The sequence below is a fragment of the Cajanus cajan genome, chromosome 10 (genome assembly GCF_000230855.2).
Source record: "Cajanus cajan strain Asha chromosome 10, NIPB_CcT2T_4, whole genome shotgun sequence".
NCBI classification, from domain to species: Eukaryota; Viridiplantae; Streptophyta; class Magnoliopsida; order Fabales; family Fabaceae; genus Cajanus; species Cajanus cajan.
Window position 1 is genome coordinate 30,902,695 of NC_138526.1, and position 23,788 is coordinate 30,926,482.

The following is a 23,788-nucleotide window of genomic DNA, read 5'->3' on the forward strand; positions in this document are numbered from 1 at the left end:
TAGTGTTGACTTATTGTTAGTTGCAAGACTGTGTTGTTGGGGATGATGTTATGTTGCTAAGATATTGCCTTAGGTGGTTGTTGAATGTTGAATTTAAGTTATTGTATAGCCAATTTAATACTTTTATACCTAATTATTTTTTAATGATATGTTACCCCACTACAAGAAAAATCAGCATTATCTACGGAATTTTTCCGTAGATAATGATGAAAATCCGTAGATAACTGATAATTATCTACGGATTATCTACGGAAAAAAATCCGTAGATAATAAGGTCGTAGATAACATTATCTACGGAAATTTTTCCGTAGATAACGTTATCTACGGATTTTATCTACGGATTTAGAATTTATCTACGGATGCGTTTATCTACGGAATATATCTACGGATGCAGTTATCTACGGAAATTTCCGTAGGTAATTTATCTACGGAAATTTCCGTAGGTAATTTATCTACGGAAATTTCCGTAGGTAATTTATCTACAGAAATTTCCGTAGGTAAATTATCTACGGAAATTCCGTAGATAACTTACCTACGGAAATTTCCGTAGGTAACTTATCTACGGAATTTCCGTAGATGACTTACCTACGGAAATTTCCGTAGATAAATTACCTACGGAAATTTTCGTAGGTAACTTATCTACGGAATTTCCGTAGGTTATTTATCTACGGAAATTTCCGTAGGTAACTAATTTCAACATTGCATGAATTATTTTGTTTACCTTTCCACACCAATCTTTATAAATAGTTTTACCTGGTCAGAAATATTAATAAAATCACTTATCAGGTTTCTTTAAATATCTTATAATCACAATATGAAATCAAACATCTTTAAAATCTAAATACTCATAGCAATTATGCATAATTAGTTTCCATGTCATAGTGTAAAATAAGACTATTTTTGCATAAAATTATACATAATAAGGATCCAGCCACCAAAAACACCATTGTTTTTGCATTGAAAAAGTTCATGGCAGACCACCAAAGAAAAGCCACAAGAAAAGGGAAGAAAAATACCTATCATGTAGCAAGTATATGTGCAGTTAACCTATAAAACAATTCTGGTCTTCCTATTTTTAATTAGGCAATTCTGGTTTCCCAATTTTGATCCAACCATCAAAATATCTAACAACTCAGATTCGCCACAGATTAAAACATAAAATAAAAAAAATAAAAAATCAACAATTTCTCTTTGATTATCAACACAACTACACAAGCACCAGCAACACAACTCGAAAACAAGATCCAATCAGAAAATAAAATGTAACAAAAAACTGCATAACAATAATAAAAAATGAAAACCAGCACCAAAATATCTAATAGCAACTCAGATTCAAAACAGTCAAACAATTCAAATCAAATAAAACAAAAAAAATAAAATCCACTTCATCAATCCACTTCAACAATCAACACAATTACACAAGCACCAGTGATGTTGTGTATTTTACTCGTATTTTAGCACTTTAATTCACAAGAATTCATAGCATAATCATGCATATCTTTCATGTTTTTAATAAATTTTTATATCATTTTCCTATTTTATGCTTTTCTTGGTATGTGTTGTGTTTTCTCTGAGCAGGATCAAGATTTAAGAATTAAAGAGGAAATGCTGAGCTACAGGGAAAATCACGGCCGTGATTCTAAATCACGCCCGTGATTCACCAGAGAAAATCACGGCCGTGATTCCCAATCACACCCGTGAACGCCACTGACCCTCCATAGATGTGCTCCAGAGAAGATCACGGTCGTGATTCTCAGTCACGGCCGTGATTCACTTCGCGTCCCAGCTTTTTAAGTTTTATGTTTTATTTTTATTTTATCTTTGTAATTTTTATCTTGGTAGTTTTACCTTTTTACCCTTTTTACCCTTTTATAGCTCGATATCAGTTTAAAGTTACATTTAATAGAAAAATACACATTTTGATTTATGCCACTGTACAAAAGATTGTGTTTGATACAAGAGGTACATATAACACATACATAGAGTATGTGTGCATAAACTTCTCTAATAGCGTTTTTAAGAGAAAAAAATCAAAACAAAAATCAAACACATTTCTTCAATCATTCATCACAACCAAAACAAAACATAAATTCTGCTAAATTAAGTTAAATACTCCAACTCACGGGTAAAAGCAGGAAGATCAGATCTCTTCAACACCCTCAGCCTCTTCACTGTCGACACAAACATGCTGCCAAGAAAACACATTAATATGGTAAGTGAGATTATGAACGAACAAACTTTGGATGACACATACTAGTTGCCTACAATTATGAAACAACACTAAAATTACAACTAATGTTTTAACATGTGGTAAAATTTACCCATGTTATGAGGTAAAAGTCAGCTGTACAAGTTAGAAACAAAGTTTTAACTTTAGATTCCTTCCTGTGTTACATGCTAATAGGAGTACTAAATTTCCATCTAGATCAACACCAGCCTCAATTCAATATTAAAATCAATCTCCCATGCTATCATTATTTGATTATATAAATTCCAAGTTACTATAATTTGATCATTTTATTTATTTCAGGAGTCAATTATTAAAGAACCAATTTGGTCGATCATCTATTACAGTTTATTTATAACATACAGTTTCGAAACTTATTTTATAATAACTATTAATTTTATGCACCATTTTAACTACCACCATTACAATTTTAACTACTGAAGTGATTCCAGTTTTGATTGTTATAGATGACATAAAAGAGGAATATACGAATGCCAAAATAATTGTACTGTACTATTTAGCATTATTCATAAGTTGAGGAAATATAGACTAAAAGTGAAGTGGAGTTGGATTTCTATTCACTTGTTTATCAGTAGCATTCAATATGCTTTTATATACCCACCACTCTAATTGTTTGGGTGCTAAGTTTTAAAAATCCTTTGAAATGTTTCTGACTAGTTGACTATCATTCCCAAAGTTCTCACTATAGACTACAAAGGCAATTAAATTATTACCGACATATTGTTTCCAATAACTAAATTATAAACACAAAATTAAAACAATAACACAGGAAAGCCGAATTGACTCGCTGGCATGGAAAAAAATATTGAATTGAATAAACAAGAGTATATTCCCCACTTCCTACCAATAAACCCGTATTGACTTTCTTTTCCTCTTCCTTGTTTTGATTTCCACCAGCACAGGAATCTCTTTGACCAGAATAGCAGCTAGAACAGCCAATGTGAGATAAATTCAACTCTGCATCAAGCTCCATTGTCACAAAAGAATGAAAAAATATGAAAGCTAATTATTATAAAAGATCAGTATTTTACTTTAAAAAAATTTGTTAGCTGAAAAAAGATTGACTATTAGTATAAGCTAGTGACTATTCAATTGCGGTAATCAAGATTGAGATTTAGGCTTAGTTTAGATTAGCATCTAGCTTGAGAGCCTTTTGATTGAGATAGGTATTTGATTCCTTAACTTGCAAAAAATCCCTTGTAACTTTATAGGTGTTTGTGAAAAAATTAAATGAGAAAGTTTGTGAAAAAGTCGATATTACATAAGGTAATTTTGACTTACATATGAGGATCCTTGCAGCACTTGATTTTGTCTTCGTAGTTCAAATAAGTCCTTGCAGCACTTGCTAGTAAATTCTTATGTTGTAAATATATCAAATCAGGAACCTGATAAACCTGAAACAGAGGCTATCGTCAACATTGTAAAAAAATATCACAAGCCAATGCAATTATGGTCTTGTGGTTGTTGAATTTACTTCTCCATGTATGATTAAAAGAAAATTTCTAGCCACACTCTATTTATCATCCTCTTTCTTATACTCTAATATACGATCAATGAGAGTTGAATGTTTCCAATCATGCGTTATTGGGTCACTATTAGATCATGCATAAAATGAGACTCACAAAATTTATAATTTTTAATCTATTTCAACTAATAATAAGAAAAATATTAAGAAGAAATCGTTAGAAGGTGTCTTTTATTAGCATTCCTGGCGATTATATTTAGTAATAGAACAATCATATTTTCTAAAAAAAATCAATTTTTCATGTGTCTACTCAAACACATATAAATCCATTCACTCAAACCCATTCTTTAACCAAAGTCAACTTTGCAAAATCAGGCTCATATAGAATAAAGTTTGCAAACCCAAATCCAAGCACAAACTACGTTATTTAAAAATCAATTTATTTGGATAATACAACAATCACATTGTTAGACATTTTGAATCACTACAAATAGAATATAAAATAAATAAATTAGATGCTTTAAACGACATACTGGACACAGAATGAAGCATCGCAAAAACAAAACAGAGGGCTATATCAACTTTGCAAAATCAGGCTCATACAGAATGATGAAACAGAGGAAACAGAGGAAACCCTAAAATGAAACAAATACCTTCACAAGGGAGTCGCACAATAGGACGACTGCGTTTCCGAAAACCTCCTCCGGGAGTTCCTCCACACCCTAAAACATTAGCACCCACGCATTTGTACAAGATGAGAGAGGCAAAAACAACCAAAACACAAAATGAAGATACGCACCTAAAATGACTTCCCTGTGTTGCCCTTCGTCGAATACGACTTCAATGTTTCCTTCGAGGGTTGTTGAAGATAAACAAGCGTTTTAGGTTTCACTGAGTTGAGAGGGTTTGGGTCTTACGGTGTGCGAGAGAGAGCGTTCTAGAGTGAGCAAGAGGTAGGGTTCGAGAGTGCATTTGAGAGTGTTTCAGAGGGTCAGCAACTATACTCATTTTAATTTTATAATTTTTATTTTAAAAAGTATTAATTAAGTTTTTATTTATTCAAATTTATTGAATTTGATTTATTTTAAAATTAAATTTACTCTTATTTTTTAAAAATAATTGAAGTTAAAAGGAAAGAAATTTGATTAAATTAATATATTTTAAAAAATTAAAGACTCAATTGAGTATTTTCAAAATAAATTTAATATTTAAATAAGAAAATTAATTATTGAATCTTTTAAAAATAAGAAAACCAAATTTAACTTAAAAAATATTAAATAAATTATATAAATTATTATATAATATAAGAAATATTTATAATTAATATAAATAGAAATATAAATTATTAATTGTTATATTAGTTTTTATTTGTTAAAAAAATTCAATCTTTAATTTGTTTCTTACGTTTAATAACATTATTTTTATTTTAGAAGGTATCAATTAAGTTTTATTTATTAAAATATGTTAAATAAGTTATTTTTTAATTAAGTAAACATTGATTAAATTAATCTTATTTTTAAAAATTAAAGATTCAATTCAACTTTCTCAAAAATATATAGTAATATAACATTATAAGATCTTATCATATAAAAACTTATTATATAAGATCTTAAACAAGTATTATTTCTTAAAACATATCATTATTCATTGATCTTATTACATAAAAAATTATTATATAATATCTTAAATAAGTTATTTCTTTAAATATATCCTTATTTATCGGATGTTTAATAGTAATATAATTTGTTCAAATCTTTATTAATATGATTCGCTGAATATCTAATTAAAACTTACATCGTATAAAATCCAAATTAAAGAAAAAGGTAACAAACACATGTACCATGACAACTAATAAACTAAAAAACCATAAACAGAAAATGAAACACAAAAGGAAAGCAAATTATATATATATATATATATATATATATATATATATATATATATATATTAAAGAAGATGGATCTTTTTACTCTAAGAGTTACATAGACTTACTCCGTTCAATAACTCATTTTCTCTATGAAATTTCAATTATCTAACCGTTCAATTTAAAGTTCTTAATGCATAGATCAAATATGTAAATTGTTAGAAAATTTAAAAATCATTTGATACTTCGTTTCATTAATTTTAATCAATGTATAAAATGATTCTATGATTATCCGTCAATTTGAATTAATGAAATGAAGTATCAAATGATTTTTAAATTTTTTACAAATTTGTAAATTTGATCTATGCATTAAAATTTTTAAATTGAACAGTTTGATCGTTAATAATAATTAAAAATTATTTATTTATTTAGGTTATCACATACCATTATACATTTCATGTCTTTAAATCTTTTAATAAAAAGTTAAATCAATAACTAAAAATTATTTATTTATTTCTTAAGAATTGAGGGTATATAATTATCCATTATTTTGGAGACAAAAATTAGTTACAAGATGACGTATATATATTTCCCTTTATCTATTACTATATACATATAATCAAACAACTATATGTTTAACTATTTTTCTTCCATTCATTTTCTCAGTCTCTCTGTCTCTGTCTCTCTATATATATATATAGACAAACAGGTTATACTAACAGTAATACCGGGTGTAACTTTTATTAAGTATTACACACCACTCGATAATTAATTATTATATTATGAATAATAATAATATATATATTTAATTAATCTTTAAAAATAATTGAAGTTAAAAGGAAAAGAAATTTGATTAAATTAATATATTTTAAAAAATTAAAGACTCAATTGAGTATTTTCAAAATAAATTTAATATTTAAATAAGAAAATTAATTATTGAATCTTTTAAAAATAAGATAATCAAATTTAACTTAAAAAATATTAAATAAATTATATGAATTATTATATAATATAAGAAATATTTATAATTAATATAAATAGAAATATAAATTATTAATTGTTATATTAATTTTTATTTGTTAAAAAAATTTAATCTTTAATTTGTTTCTTACGTTTAATAAAGTAAAACTGAATTCATCTTTTCTTTATGTTTTCCATTAAATATGGTACACAAAAGTTAAAGCTATTCATTATTCTAAATTATATTTTAATTAAAAATAATTTTTTAGTAAATAAAAAGTATTATAATAAATAATTAAACTAAAAAAAATAAATTTTATAATAATTAATTTTTTTAATGATGTTAAATTAAATATTTTAATTATTTTATAAAAAAAATGTTTTACCTACGGAATATTATCTACGGAATTTTTTCCGTAGATAATTTCCAGTTATCTACGGAAATATCCGTAGATAAGTTATCTACGGAAATTTCCGTAGATAACGTATCTACGGAAATTCCGTAGATACGTTATCTACGGAAATTTCCGTAGATAACTTATCTACGGATATTTCCGTAGATAACTGGAAATTATCTACGGAAAAAATTCCGTAGATAATATTCCGTAGAAAATTAAATATTATCTACGGAAAATATTCCGTAGATAATATTCCGTAGATAATTAAATTTTATCTACGGAAAAATTTCCGTAGATAATATTCCGTAGATAATATCAATTTTTCTTGTAGTGCCCTTACATGTTTTCTTGTGATTGAATTGCGATGATCATATTTTTACATGGGACAGGCCATGGATAGGCTAGAGGAGGAGGTTGAGTTGATAATCATGTTGGATGGCAATGTAACTTGGTGCTACTTTTTGTAGTTATCTTGTAATGGTTCTTGACTGGCAACCTAGGTTATATTTCAATTGTGAATTATTGTAGATATATATGTACAAGATATAATATAGTTCCAATGGGAGACATTTGTGATTTCTAGATGATTTTAAATTTCTACACATATTATTGCATGTATTTTTTGAAACGGCTAGCATATTAACCCTATACATATTTTCATGTTTGCTGCTGCAAATAACTGAACTATAAAGTGTAGAGAATTATCGGATCATAACAATAAATTAATTGAAATAATTTATAATAAAAAATTAAAAACTACTAAAATAAATTTCTATAACAAATATACTTATTTTGATTAAATACATTTAAAAATTATTCGAACTAACTTATAATTTCTTTCAATGTTGTATTAAAAATATTCTAAAACTTTAAACAAAATGGAACATAAAAAACTAAAAAGGTTGTTAGTACATATTGCATTGATCTCAATCTTTAGAAAGATTTTTTATTCGAGTTTATTTAATGATAAAAAAAATGATAAAACCAAGTTTGTTCAAGAAAATAGACTCTACCAAAAGTAAGTAGTTAAATTCTTTGGCAAAAAATAATTATCAACAAAATCATAAAACCAAGTATAAATAATATGATTAAAAAAATATAATAAAAAAAGTAATTTGTACTTAATTAATAAAATTAATATACTAATTTTTTATTCTGGTGGTACGCACACTGATGACGTTGTAATAGAACCTTCAGTACAATGATTATTATCCTTTATCTTCCTGATTCTCTTTCAAAAGAAGACTCATCATGCCCTATTTGATGGTGAGTCAAGCAAAAACTAAAACTATATTTAGAACAGACGAATTGAGTGGGTGATGGTTTACTTTCAACGAAAATTGATTACGATTTGGGTAGACAAGACTTCTAATAACATTATGTCAAGACTCCATCACTACTACGTGTGAAAAGAATATGCATTATAGCCAACTTGAAATGTATTTAATTTATGTGGATAATTGTTGGATGGTTTACAAAACCATTTTAGTGTAGACACAAAAAGAATCATTTGTATCATTAAAAAGAAAAAATTGTGATGACGTAAATTGTAAAGAAAATAATGCATATTAGTGAAATCAATTCTTAGATTTGAGCTCAATGATTTGTTTATAGAAATATCCGCAAATAGATTTAAATTCTTTTTAATAAATGATAAATTATATGTATAGAATCTCACTTAAATTTAAAATTCTGTTCCAATCTAAAAGAATATTCATTGAAGAAGATGAAATTCTTAGATGAGATATATATTCGAGAAGCTATTTTAGTCATGTTAATTGGTGACTAACTCCAAATACTTTAAGGTTGAAATCAATGATCGTAAAAGTTGCAAGGTGAACTCAAATAGGGTTGTATCTTATGCCTTTCATACTTGCCTTTTTTCATTGGCATGTAACACTAAAGGGTTTTGACTAGTTTCTAGCTCCTAAAGCTTTTTTCTTTCCCCTAAGTAATCCCTCCCCCCCTTGTAGTTTTTCTATTTTGGATGAGTAGAAATTGACTATTGTTTTTCTAAAAGCCTTTTGTTTCATTGAATGAAAACTTGTTTATCTAATGGCTTAAGGAAACTTTAGGGATTTTTTATGAAAAAATTTGATCTATTTTCATTGTGTCTCCAATTGTCAAAGATGAGAAATTTAACCAAGATGAAGTGATAGATGTGAAGGACTTCTAAGTAAAGCTTTCTACCATTAATATCTTTCTAAAGCTTCACTTCTGTTTTAGAGAGTTCTTGAAGATTTTCTTGTATAACTTATATCAAGATTAAGTTATGTAAATATATTCTCTTACACTATAATATTCTGGGGGCTAATTATTCTTTTATATCCATCTCAAACAAATTTAAATAAACTTTAATTCCATCTTTTATCTTGTCTGTCTTGAATATTGAGAGACATTTTAATTATATATAATGTTACACTCATTTAAGTGACTAAATTTTTCATCAAACTTCCGAGTCAATTAACATGTCAACAATAAGCCCGAAATATTAATCTTTAGGATTTGTTGAATTCAAATCTTAAAAATCAATGCAAACTTTTTTTACCATTTTTTTTTATTTTAAGAACTAAATTCAAAATTCATTAGACATATCTAGCAATAATGATAACGAATTTAGCTTTGAGCAATCTTTCGATTTCTTATTTAATTTAAAGAGAACTACATCAGAAACATGCCTGAAGCGTTTGTTTAACATGCTTCACACGTACCTTCTTAAATTGGAAGCTTATGTTCAACAATAAGTATTCAACTCATGTAGCATTACTCATGATATTTTGAATTTGCTTATTACATGACATACAAAAGTGTAGAATTTTTAGTCACAAACAAATAATGATTTTATAAAGGTTTCATATGTTAATGACACTAAGCATGCGTTCATGTGACGCAATGATCTTTCATTAACGGCTCCACATAAAAACCATTATTGACTTCAAGGATTTAGAAGCGAGTAATTATACATTGATTATAAAAACTAGTATCAGAAATCGATCTATACCAACAAAAACGACCCTATTTGTCACTGTTTTGTTAACCCAAAATTGAAAAGAAGACAAAATCTGTAGTATCTTTTTGTGGCCACAAAATCTGAATCACTTCGCACGATTATTGCCAATGGCTAATAAAACTGGAACTGTGGTACATATATGCTCACGTAAAGCTTGATTTAATTATAGGGTCTGTGGGGTATTCCACTGTTTCTGGTAGAGATTTTGTGGATTTGAATACACAAGCTGGGATGAATTAACAATCATATATTTTGTTCAACAAAGATATTCTCCAACAGAAAATGGCTGTTTGGGTAGACTTTTTCATATTCACTTTTTAGGAGAAAAAAATAGGAATAGAAAAAGAAATGAGTATCTTCATGGTTAAAATTAATTTGCGGAAGTTCTATTGTTCTATCTATTAGCGTCTTCAAGTGTAATGACAAATGATAAAATGTAAATAAATCCACTAAAATCTAAAGAGTGTCTTAAGATAAAGATGCGTGATCATTAACCTAAATAAGACTTCAACTAAATTCTAAGTGACATAATTAGTTAAGTTTCTTTTTCATTTTTATTATTTAGATCAATTTGAGATTGAATCGAACTTTTCTTATATTTTAAATTCTACCAAGTAAAGATTTGCATTTGAGATAAAATAGATATTTTATAATCTTAATTTTATTGAAAATTCTTAAAGACATCGTTGTTGTCTCTAACTTTACATATTATTGTGAGTTTGAGTAAATTTCTCTAAAAACATATTTAGAAGAGAAAAATATGAATGAAAAATGAAATAAGTTTTTCCGTGAGTTAAAATTAACTTATATACAAACTAATTTATACAAACTCTCATCTATTAACTTTTTTAAAAAAAAATTTAAAAACTAATTTTAACTTATAAAAAAAATAATTTAATTTTTCATTTCTATTTATCACTCTTAATTATAAGTGCTTATGAAGAAGTACATCTTTAGAGCCAATATGATTCTCGATAGCAAAACCACACATATCCATCTCCCACTACTGTCCTATGAATCAAGCCACCACAGACAGCCAAACCCCCTTGAGATGAAACTAGTCCATCCGGGTTGAGAGTAACCCAATTATGCATCATTGAGTTGAAGTTTCACTTTCTATGTTGCATGCAAAATCTATCACCATTCAAATAATCCATGTATACAATATTTTTTCAATATATTGCCTAGAAAAATTATTTCTGCAGCAAGTTCGGCAGACACTTTTGTGCTGATTGTTCATCTTCTTTTGGAAGTGTAATTTCTATTCATTTGACCAAGTAGAAATTAAAAAATTATTTATAAAAATTTATTTTAGTTTTACTTTTCTTTATTCAAACTTTATCATTTTTTCATTGTTTCTATAGAGTTATTTCAAATCTTATAATTCTATAAAATCCTTTTAATCTTATAGATTAGTATGATATAAAGTTATTAAAATTTAAATTACACAATTTTAATTATAAAAAGTCTTTTAAATTAAAAAAATCTTATAAGACATTTATGATGCCTTTTAAAATGCATAATACTTTTCATATTAAAAAAATACTTTAAAAAAATTTCAATTTAATACGCTCCTACATTTGCAACATATATGCTGTCGTTAAGTATTCATCAAAGAATTTAAATTTTTATAACTATGACAATATAGTTATCACTTATCATCATTTCTATAAATAATTTTATTAATTGAATTATTTATAATATATTTATTGTCAATAAAAAAATGGTTGATTCACTTGAATCATCAGTTTAAAGTATTTCTCTATTATGAGTCACGAAACTTCCTTTTAAAAATAAGGATATGTTCGAATTATTTTTTTGTAAATATTTTTATGAAAAAAAAAATAATTAACTTTAAACTTAGAAAAAAACTAATTTTAACTTACAAAAAAATTATTATCAACTTGAGTTTATACAAGTAGCGTGAAATGTTTATCCAAGTGGTTAGGATTTGAATCCTGAATATGAATGCAAAAAACTTAAATTGGGAGGGATATTCATTTATTTGGTGTCTGTTAAACTTCTGAGAGAGATTGTTCTCATATTCAACAAAAAATACTTCTTGGTAATGAAAAAAAATAATTATTTTATTTTATTTTTATTAATATATAAAAGTACTTAAATATAACTAGAGAAGTTAACATTAACAAAGTAAATTTTATTACCCCTTATTGATACTATTATATACTATACATAATTTATTTTTAGCTAAGATATATTTTTGTTCCTTCTATTTAGTTTTAAGATTCAATTTGATTTTACTATTTTTACATGGTTCAATTTGGTCATATGACGTTTTAAAAAATATTTAATGTTATCCTTCTATCCAAATTTACATTAACGACATTAATGAAAATTTATCATTTAAAAATTAAATGATCAAATTAAATAATTTAAAATGTTCAATTTGATCCATTATTTTTAAAATTTGCAATTTAGTTTTCTAGTTTTCAAAAAACAATGTTTAATGTTGTCTTTTCATCTAATTTTATTAACACTATTAGTTTTAATTGGAACGAAAAGACAATATTGAATTTTTTTAAAAATCAAAAGATCAAATTAGACTTTTAAAAATAATGAGACTAAATTAAATTTAAAATAAATAAAGAGACTAAAAATATAATTTAGTGTTTATTTTTGTCAGCAGTATACTTGATAACCGTTGCAGCATTATCACGCGCGTTACATATTGATTTTGTTTTATTCTATGAATGTGCAAATTAATAAGAATTTATTTCAAAGTTTTAACCCCGACATGAATGCATGCAAAATCAAATGCGGGTGCTCAGCAGAAACAAAAGGCCAAATACGGATAAGAACGGTTCTTATTTGCTTGTGGCATGCTTGGGTATATGACCTTGACAGACCAACCCACACAAAAATACAAAATGATTATATATCAATATTCATCATTTTCCAACAAAAAATGTCTAAAGATTTGCAACTTGATTTTACTTAATCTGCAGCAACCTAAACTACAATAATGTGTTTCATTATGTACATCTTTTTTTTATTATAATCCGTTTTTTATAAAATCAATTTCTATAAAAACAAAGTGATCAAACCTTATAAATACTAAACCAGAGTTAACGAAATTTGATTCCTTGTATGTGTAGATATGAAACCGTATAAATGCAAATGAAAACAAGATATTTATCACTGTTATGTGTTTGTATGGCTGATATTGAGTTGCCCTATCCACATATATTATTTAGAAAGAATGTGGTTTTGATAAAGCTAGCTATGAACTGATTTTCTTGTCACTGAGTTTCTTTCTTTTATTAATAAAAGAGAAGATTTTTTTTTTCTTTTTATTGAAAATGAGATGAATTAAAATGACTTCTATAGTTTGAGTAGATAAATTTGATTGACATTATAGTTCAATATCAAAATACATAAAACTTTTATGGCTTAATAATGTTTTTTCTCTCTAAATTTAGGATAATTATTTTTTTTTCTAAATTAAATTTTTTTTTAGTCCTGTATATATTCTTTTGATCTCTCAAACTTAAAATATGCATTTTTAATCTTTAAAATATAAAAATTATATTATTTTAATCCTTTAAATTTTAAATTTATCATTTTAATCTCTGTAATTTTAAAAAATATTATTTTAATCTCTCATAATTATTAATAATATAATTGACAGTTATAGATTAAGACAATTTTTTATTATTAATTAGTTAGTCTATTGTGAGTTTTAGCGACAATAACAATAATAAAAGAATTTTGTGCAATAGACTAATTAATGACACTTGAGTAAAAGGATATTTTGGAGGATAAAAATATGTTTTAAATTTGAGAGATAAAAAATTATATGCAAGAACTAAAACAATATTTTCTTGAAATTACGGGCATTAAAAAGATAAATTTTGAATTTTAGGAGCCAAAATAATATTATATATATATATATATTGAAAAGTGAAAACATAAGTTTTAGGGACAAAAAAATACATACCTCAAATTTGAATAACTAAAAACATAATTAAATCAACTTTTATTTACTTATAAAATTAGTAGTGAAAATTATCAATAACAAGCAATAGCTAGTCACATAGAATATACGTATGTTCTATGCATATAAGTAGTTGATCTGAGTGATACTATAATAGACCCTCTTAAATAAGATTTCAAGTTCAAATTTTCTATATAAAAAAAATAGTCAAAAAAGAGAGATTCTATTAAAAATGATTAATTAAATTCCTCAATAATGATTAATTATCAACAACATTGATGGATACTCAGTACCTATGACATGGTTATCCAAAAAAAATTAAATAGTCATAGAACATGGAAATATATTTATATTTTAAATGAAAAAAAATTATCAGAATTGTAAGAATAAAAAAAATAAAATAAGTTAGGTTAAAATAATCCACCTAAACATGAAAAAAAAAATGTAAGGAAAATTTTCATAAGATAATAACATTCAACACAAAACTTTTCATAAAATCAACTCACACATACATATTACAAATGTGGTTATAAATTTGCAGCTCCATTTTATTGCTGTTGACCGATCGAGATTGAGGATAGAGAAGAGATTGACAAGGTTAATGTGAGAGAAGAATCGAAATATAATGAAACATAAATGTATAGGCATGCATGCACGTGAACAGAATCAGAAACCATATGTCATTATGGTTCATTAGCTACTTTACCGGATCTTCAATCATTTAGTTCGCAGCCACGGCATGAACAATATGTTGGGTTTTATTATAAATGAGCATGAAATTGAAACGTGCATGTTATAAATTCTGGTGAAGATGAATGAAGAAGAATCGAAGAAGATGATGATGACGATGAAGATGAATACGACCTTAGCATTTGAGAACGTGATGGCTTAGCTTGTGCCAGGTATCACCTCGATGTTGACGTGCCATGTGCACCCTGCGCCATTCAAGGGCATGCAATCAAACTTTAATTAATTCTATCCATATATCTCATCTCCTACAACTACCTATAATCCATTCTGTTTCTTTTTTGTTTTATGAGAAAAAAAAATTAGTTATATTCTAGAGTGGATTTGATAAAAATTAAATGAAATTAAATATGTGTGTATTATCTTAACGTGTAATACTGATGTTTTGGCATTAATTGTAACTATGATCATCAAAAGTCAAAGTATAAAAACATTATCTGTTATAAGAGTATGATTTAATTAAAAACGATGTTAATTACCTGATCACCATTTCCACCTCAAATATTACTCCCCTTGTTTTGCTTAATTACTATATGGATATATACCCAATACTTAAGTTTTTAATTAAGGACTCAAATCTCAAAATCATCACTTCCCACAAAGAGATTTTAACTATCACTTATGCCTATAGAATTACATGAGAAATGCATTATATACGACAGTATATGGAATAATCTTTTTAATTATTTGGGCTTTTTTAATAGTTTTTTATCATTATAATTAATTAATTAAATTTATTTCACTTTTATGTTTTCCTTGAGTACTACTGGTAATCAATGAATTTCACGCAGGTTGGCTGAAAAAAAATTTTCTTCTATTTGATTATATATACAAATATGATGATTTTTTTTTCTCATTTTTTATTATTGTTTTACCCATATTTGTTATATTAATTACAGTACAAGCATATGAAGGTGATTTAATTAATATCTTACTTTTCTCAAAAGAAATTAATTACGTTTCATATTTAACTTCTCTTTTCCAATTTTAAAATTTAAATTTAAATAAAATTCTTTTTTTTTCTAATTTAATTTCCTTGCTCCTTTATATATATGCATGTCATATCCTTTCATATTTTTGTATGTTTATAATCTTCAATAGAGATTAAATATTACTTCTGTTACTAAATATTTCATACCTATATCATGTTTAAAAAATAGTTATTAAAAAATATCACCCTTTCATACATATTTTGTAATTCAATTTTGTAAATTTTCTCAATTTTAAAATCTTAGTGCAATGCACCAGATAGTTACAACTTACTAGTCTCACTGATTTGGGTGCTGGATTTTAAATCAAATATATGAAACCATTGACTCAAATCAAGATATATAACAGCGTACATTCATTTAGTTTTTAAAAAAAGTTCATGCTTCCAATATTGTTGATTGGATTTGCATGAAGAACAACGTGTTATTAATTCATTTCAGCTGGCTGCAAGCACTAACTAATCATCTTTCTGCGCGGATTATGATTTGAAGCTATATAATGAGCTGTAACGCAGAATATATATACACATTCTTTTGTTTAGTAACATTATCCAAATGTCGTCGAAGCATAGCTATGACTAATTAATGTGCCTTAACATATATATGATGCACTTTAATTAATAATATGATCATGCGATATGCGAATTGCATAACCAATTTCTCACACTAGTTAACAACTCAGAGTGGGATCTGATACTACCCCCCCAACAGAAAGAACCATGATTGGCCACCTTTTTAATTGTTATCCTATGGTATATTTTATTTCAAATGCTGAAGAAGTTGACCAGCCATCAAATTTTCATACAAGGTACATAAAGTGAGGGAATAAAAAAGGTTGCTCCTATCGCATTTTATAATGTGCAAGTAATTTGATGGACGTAATTAAAGTTGTACAGCATGTACCTTTGAATTGATCATCACCTTGTCGATCCAAATTTTACGTATATCCAACAACAATGTGGAATAAATTTTAATTTATTCCCCTAGTTCATGAATCTAAAACTTTCTCACAAAGCCCTTTTTACTAGAATGTCGTGAGGACCCTTCATGTGTGCCAATGGTCCTTGCTTCTCGAATTTTCAATGGTCAAATCGAACCAAAAAATAAAATTCACAAGTATTACTGTACATATTACGTGACCTTATAATATTAGAAAAACTATAATACCTCACTTTGTTTCTATTCCGTTCGGCACTGTTTTAAATTAATTAGTTTCTCCAAACATTGTATTAACTTATGCTATTTAATTAATAAACTTCCGTTGACAGTTTAATTAACAAATGTCGTCCGTCTTTGAATTAATTAACTTAGTTTGAAGATTTGATCAAGACTCCTATTTGGTTGGCATCTTTGGTACTTGGCTTACCGAATTTAGAGGAGGCTCACCCTAAAACTAGGGATGCCCCACTATAATCAAAACGAGGAAGAGAAAAAAATGAGAAAGGGAAAAAGAGCCCATTATCTCAAAACACTTCATAATTCCAAACTAAGTTTAATAATTAATAACTCCTAAAAAAAAATTGTTATGGATGTCTTTAATTTACTGTTTTAGGGATTAATTTCGCTTCTAGTATTATAAATGTTGCTTCTAGTATTATAAATGTTGTTAATGTGAAAATTTTCTCAAACAATAAGATTTGAATACAAAACTCTTAACAAAATAAAAGACTAATCTCGCTTCCAGTACTATAAGTGTGTTAGTGTAAAAAATTTCTCAAATAATAAGATCTGAGGACAAAATTCTTAACAACATAGATCGTTTTTACAACATATAATTACTACACTAATTTATTGGTTAGATGCTAATTTGTTTTTCTTCATCACATCATTTTCAATGCTTTATCTTGTGTAGTATTAAATGGGTGGTTATTGGTTCATTTAAGGCGTTACGTATCGTTTAGTGGCCCAAGGTTTTGCTTGATTTGTCTCCCTAATCAAATAATTTAGTTGATCCGTGACAAACCCTAGCGATTTGTATAAGAATTGTGTGCCCATGCTCATCCAAATTCATTCTATTGCGGGGGCCATTTGGAAAATGCAAAGCCAAGATATGGACAAAACTTTCACTATAAATTGTCCGTGACATCTTGTTTTTGCGACCTGGAAAATCTATCATATCACATGCCTTGCCATCGAATTGTGAGCAAATATAACATTTATAAAAAAAAAAATATTCTTAATTAACTTATTCATGCTGTTACTTTCTTTCCTTCCGTACTACACCAAAATTCAACCTCGAGATTCAAAGTTGGATTTTCAGGGTTGTGGAATGTTCGCTTAGCCCAAGAAGAACGAGTATTAAATTCTTATTTACAATTAGGTGGAGTACAATTTAGCGTAAACCAGAAGTTAACAAGAAGCATTTTCCATGTGAATTTAAGAAAAGAAGGATCCGTAAGACCCTTTTATAATATTCTCCTTATAATATAGTACATTTTATTATTAGGTGAAATTTACTAAACATTATAAAATTATAAAAGAGACTAATTAAATGACAAGTTATACCGACTATATTTGTAGTTTTCACAAATTAAATTATTGTGTTAATTTTTATTTTTAAATTTTATTATATATGCAATAAAACGATTACGCAGAGATCCAACTTTAATTTAGGCGAATGAAAAAGTTAACTAAAAAATATGTGTCAAGCCAAAAAAAAAAAAAAGAAACGAAAGTATTAATTCTATTTACCATTAGAGGAAAATGGTGTGCCAAAAGGGGTCTACTTTTTGTTACATTGAGATTGAATGCATTAACCGTAACGGTAACAAAATGAATATGAAATTAATTAAGAACACATCAACTACAGTCGAACAAGTACCATACTGAAAGGTGAGAGGATGATGGGATTTGTCACATAGATTATCTGTGCTTACCAAAATTTAAAGAAAATATCCAACACCTACTCTTTGAAATTGTTTTGGAAAGACTTACCAAAACATTTTTGACAAGTTTGAGCAAATATATTACCAGTCTTGTAAGGTAATGTTGATGGGTCATTACCCTACTATTAAAACACCAGCCATTAAAAACAAGCTCATATTATGTATTTTCCATGCCCTCTATCTCACGTCAAGGTCCGTACGTTGGGCTATTATAATACAACACAACAAAATTGATAGATTATCAATTTCATAGATAGAGAAAAAAATTAAAATTAAAATTTTGTAGATAGAGAAAAAAATTGCATTAGAAGTAGTAAATTAAGTTCTTGGATAAAAATTAATTATTATGAAATTAATAAATGGTTCATCTTAATAACATGTTCCTCTAAAAAAAAAAAATTACCTTTGACTTTTCTTTATGGGTTTGAGTTTAGCATGATTGAAGAAAGCATATCTATATGTTTCTAGCTAGGTGTTCATCATGGAAATAGCATTTGCATTGCACACACCTGAAGTGCATTTGAAGTTTTGATACTATTACTTTGGGAGGATTAAGTATATTCATAGATCACGGAAGTAGAATGATGTATCTTTGAAACAATATTTGTTGCAATAAATAGTTCCCGTTTCGTGAAGTAACATGATGTGGGTTCACTATAGTTTTGTTTTATTAATTAGTAGTATATGGTACGGAGAGAAATGGGGCTCACAACTACAGTAAACCTAATAATTCGTAGGTGGCATATGCATTTTTTGGGGCTTTAATCATATAAAATGGCCTACATGCATTAGGGTGTAGGTGGAGTTTCATTTAAAATGATCAACCTTGACTTGTGCATGTAATGCCAATTTAAGACATGATCGAATCAACGGGTAGGTTTTGAATAAAATCTATCGTTGGTAGTTGCTTAACTTCCAAACCCCGTGTGTGTGGCACTGTTATTTCTGGTTTTTCTTTGAAATGTTTCGAGACATAGTACTGTTTTTCCATTTACCTATGTTTCCTTGGTATATGATAATCTTGTCAAAATTTTAGTTTTTCTAGAACGACCCTTACAGTCAAATATCCTTCATATATATTGGAGTTATTCATCAATAGGAAGTTAAGAAATATAAAAGACACATTTATAATTTAGGTTGGTTTACTTCTGTTTTTATTTCCTCTTTTTTTTTTTTTTTTTTTTTTTTACTTTTTAGTTAAAAAATGACATATTGTTTTTAATTTATTTTCTGTTTTTAAGGAGTTGTACAAGAAACAGAGAAAGTATTAAAAAAAAAATCTTGTACAAATATTAGAAAATAAAAGACTCATTTTTCTTGTTACAAAAAATACGGTCCAATTAAAAAGTAAAAATAAAAACACAAGTAATAGTCCCAACATCCTCGAGAAAAATATTCTTGCTTAACTATATATAATACATTTCAATTGTATTTATCCTTAAATTTTAATGAATTGAGTTCATAATGTTTTTAAAACTTAATTAATTATAATATTCAATTTACTTAAAACATAAAAGGCTTCGCACATAAAACAAAAGATTGAAATATAATTCAAATAGTTAAATATTTGGTCAATGAAAAAAAAATACAATATAAAACAAGTGGTATAAGCATAAATTCACTTGGGCATAAGTGCTTATATGAACTCATTAATAAAATTAGTCACAATTAACTAAATCGATCAATATATATTCGATCCTTACGATATTTGACATTTATCTAATAAGAATTTTATTAACTCGTATTACAAGATTAAAAAAAATTATAAACAAGTTTGGATATATGGAAACCTCAATTAAAATAAATAAATTTGAATTCATGATGTAACAATAAATAAAATATTAACAATGAGCAAAAACTTATAACTATTGTTTCAAACACAGTATTATAAACAACTTAACAATGTAAAAAATTTATATTTGATAAAATAGTATATATCATACATGCAAGGTATTTATAAATATATGATAATGTAAAATGCTAGATAAGGGAAGCTCAATAAAAATTTGAAGAAAAAAATACAATTAAAGCAATTCCCGGGAGAATTGAAAATCATTTAATGAGGACATTTACTAAAATTCAACCTTATCTAGTATATTTTTTTTATAATTACATTATTAGTATAAAGTACTTATTAAAATTGTTAGTAATTAATATACGTTAAAAAATCATACCCATTATCTTAAATATGATCGTAATATTCAATCATATTTTTCTATTTACAATACTCAAATCTAAAAAAAGATTAAAAAAATTAAGCATAATTTCAATTGAATCAACCATTTATTATTACCAACCTTACATATATCTTTCTAAATACTAACATCTCCAAACATATCATATGATAACAAAAGCACATAATAATAATATATGACACTAAAATATCTATAAATTTTAAAACGTGTTAAATTCGCCCATTAACTAATTCAATATATCAACATCAATATTAATTTTTATTTTTTTCCTATTAAATTAGTCATTCATTTATTTGTTATTTTAGACAAATAAAAAAGTATCGATTATTTTTAATATATTCGATTTTGCTATCTAGAATAAGTGAAATGAGAAAGCAGATTAATGGAGTGGAAAATAATATAGTCAAATATAACTATATTTTCTTAGAATTAAGGGTACAATTGAATGTTTTATTAATCTTTATGAAATAAAAATTCAAAAAGTCATATTTTAAAATGAAAATAGTGTATGACAAGAAGTTGTGAAGAATTTGAAGGTAAATAACCGTAGCTGGAGAATAATAGTTATATCATTTTACTATTTATCTATAAATTTATAATTACAAAATATAAAATTTTCCTTTCTCAAAGATATTTTGTGCAGCTAAATTTTAATTCATGTGCAAATTAGTTCCCAAAATTATATTAACTAGTTCACAAGAGTATTTTATTAAAATTATGCAACTTATTGCTAATAACTTTCATTCTTTTTTAGAATAACTTGTGCAGGCAGACAAAGACTCTCGAAAATCCAAAATAATACAAGTAAGTTTAGAAGAAGAAAAAAATTTATTATCGAGTTCAGTTCAATATTGATTAAGTAAAATTATAAATTTATTAATATCAACTTCAATTAACTGCCAGAATAGTATCTAAACAAGTTTTTTTTTTTTTTAGATTAATTATTAAAAAAATTTGATAAATATTTTACTTATAAAGAAAAAAAGGTGAAGGTCTTAGACCAATTACTTGAATATTGAGTTTTTTTTTTTGACTTGTGAAGTAAAAAGTGAATCTAAGGAGACCTTGTTTCAAACCGAAGGACCGCATCGCATACCATTGTTGATTTCGTACACACTATTGAATGACCAAAATACCCTCCATGCAAACACTAAATAACATTCTTGTCCCCACTTTCGTGGATTGGATCGGATTTCGATTCCAAAACGCCACCGAATATCACGACAATTACATTGCTGACCTGCCACTCCCAACGCCCAACCCAAACCTTCCATCATCACTTTATTACATCAATAAATAAGTATACATATATATTCTTCTCTTATATAAAATTATAATTAAAAATATTACTTTATTTTTAAAATAAGTTGATCGATTATCAACATTAGTTATTACGGGTAATAATAATTTATATTTTTTAATTAAGATATTTAGAGTTTAAATTCTTATATTGAATATGAAATTTTGTTAAAAATTGAGAGAAGAATACCCGTTTTATATATACAGTTTCTGAAAAAAATTAGTTATTATTTTTTATGATAGATACAAAAAAAAAATATAAATAAATCTATTCATCGAGAAAAAAATATATATACTTTTTTATTATATAAATAAAAACTGTTTTGCAGCCCAAAATATGCCCTTCAGTGTCTTGTTTTCTTCCCACATGAAGTTATCTTTATTATAAGTTGAAGGAAATATTAGAGTAAGCAAAAGTTATAAGAATTTTTATGTATGTAGATATACTGAATGTAACTTTGTAAATTATTGTTGTATTTCACTTTATAAATGAACTCATCATTCAATCATAGCTTGGCTGCTATTTTGATTGATTGAACAAATCGAATCGTGTTGTTCCTTGTTTGAAGTTTAAAATATTTACGACTCTTTAATTATAATAAAATAATCCAAAGAAAAAGAAAATGAAACTACGCATACATGACTCTTCTGCCACTATGATTTGTAGCAGATTTAATGGAATCATCTAAAGTTAGGAGATACGGATCATGAATTGTACGGAGAGTAAAATTTGTTTAAATATTTAAAATTAGTATTTAAAATAGTATTAACGAATTAACTGAGGTGAGTTTGTTTCAACTTAACAAGTATGTTAGAAAAAGAGACATATAATCTTAAGTCAAATTTTTTTTCTTAAAATAGATTTTTTTAACACTAATAATGTCATAATTTCTTAAAATAATCTTTTAACACTAATAATGTCATAACAAAAGTTTAATTATATAACGTAATTGCTAAAAATGACAAAAAAAAAAATTAAAATTTGTGAAGGTCTTAGGAGTAAATGATGAACAATAGTAACTCTCTATCTTCAATCCACAACATGAAGCAAAACATAAAACTACTTGGATCAATTTACAACTAAAGAAGATACCAAACCTTGGACCTCAAGTCCTTATAAAAACAAAGATACAATAGTAAAACATCAAATTAATATTCATCAAAAAAGCAAACATCAAACTAACTGAAACTATTTACAATCAAGAAAGATCTACATTCTCAGTTTCAAGTCTTTATGACGATAAATAATAAAAAAAAACAAAAAAAAAACTAGAATACAACATCAAATTAGGAAAATTGGTCTACAACTTAAAAAAAATCTCAAGTTAGAAAGGTACAATTTAGAAAGGTACACAATTCTCTATCTTAAATATTTATGAAAACTAAAAATCGGAAATAAAACATTAAAATGGATCGGATGGTCCACAACAGTCAACACACAAAACTAAAATCATATTCATAAAAATTAAAATAGATTTAAGGCAAATAATTATATTAAAGTTATATTTTTTTATTACAAAAATGACATAAAACAAATTCAATTTATAAAGAAAAAGATAATAAGTGACTAACATAACTCCTGTTTAAGGCCCCCATTTCGGCCCAGAACCTTTTCATCTACCTTCCTCCCCATCACCAGCCTCTTCCATCCTTAAATTATAACTAAACAGAATCCAAATTAAATTAATTTTTATTTTACTTCCATTGAAACTAAATCCGCTGCATAATATTGTTATTCTAATTTTGATATATAAAAAGAATATCTCAAAAACA

The 23,788-nt window shown here is 26.4% G+C and overlaps 1 long non-coding RNA gene across 3 annotated transcripts; it reads right to left on the reverse strand.

Annotated features, from left to right (window-relative positions):
- Positions 1 to 1,659: 1,659 nt before the first annotated feature.
- LOC145952868 (uncharacterized) lies at positions 1,660 to 5,639 on the reverse strand. Of its 3 annotated transcripts, XR_014430359.1 has the most exons (5): positions 4,513 to 5,639; positions 4,367 to 4,435; positions 3,530 to 3,642; positions 3,093 to 3,205; positions 1,660 to 2,188 (listed from the first exon to the last, which is right to left on the reverse strand). It is a non-coding gene; the product is annotated as an uncharacterized LOC145952868 (long non-coding RNA). The 3 variants fall into 3 exon arrangements; XR_014430358.1 differs by having other exon boundaries at positions 1,665 to 3,205; XR_014430357.1 differs by having other exon boundaries at positions 1,666 to 3,642.
- Positions 5,640 to 23,788: the final 18,149 nt, after the last annotated feature.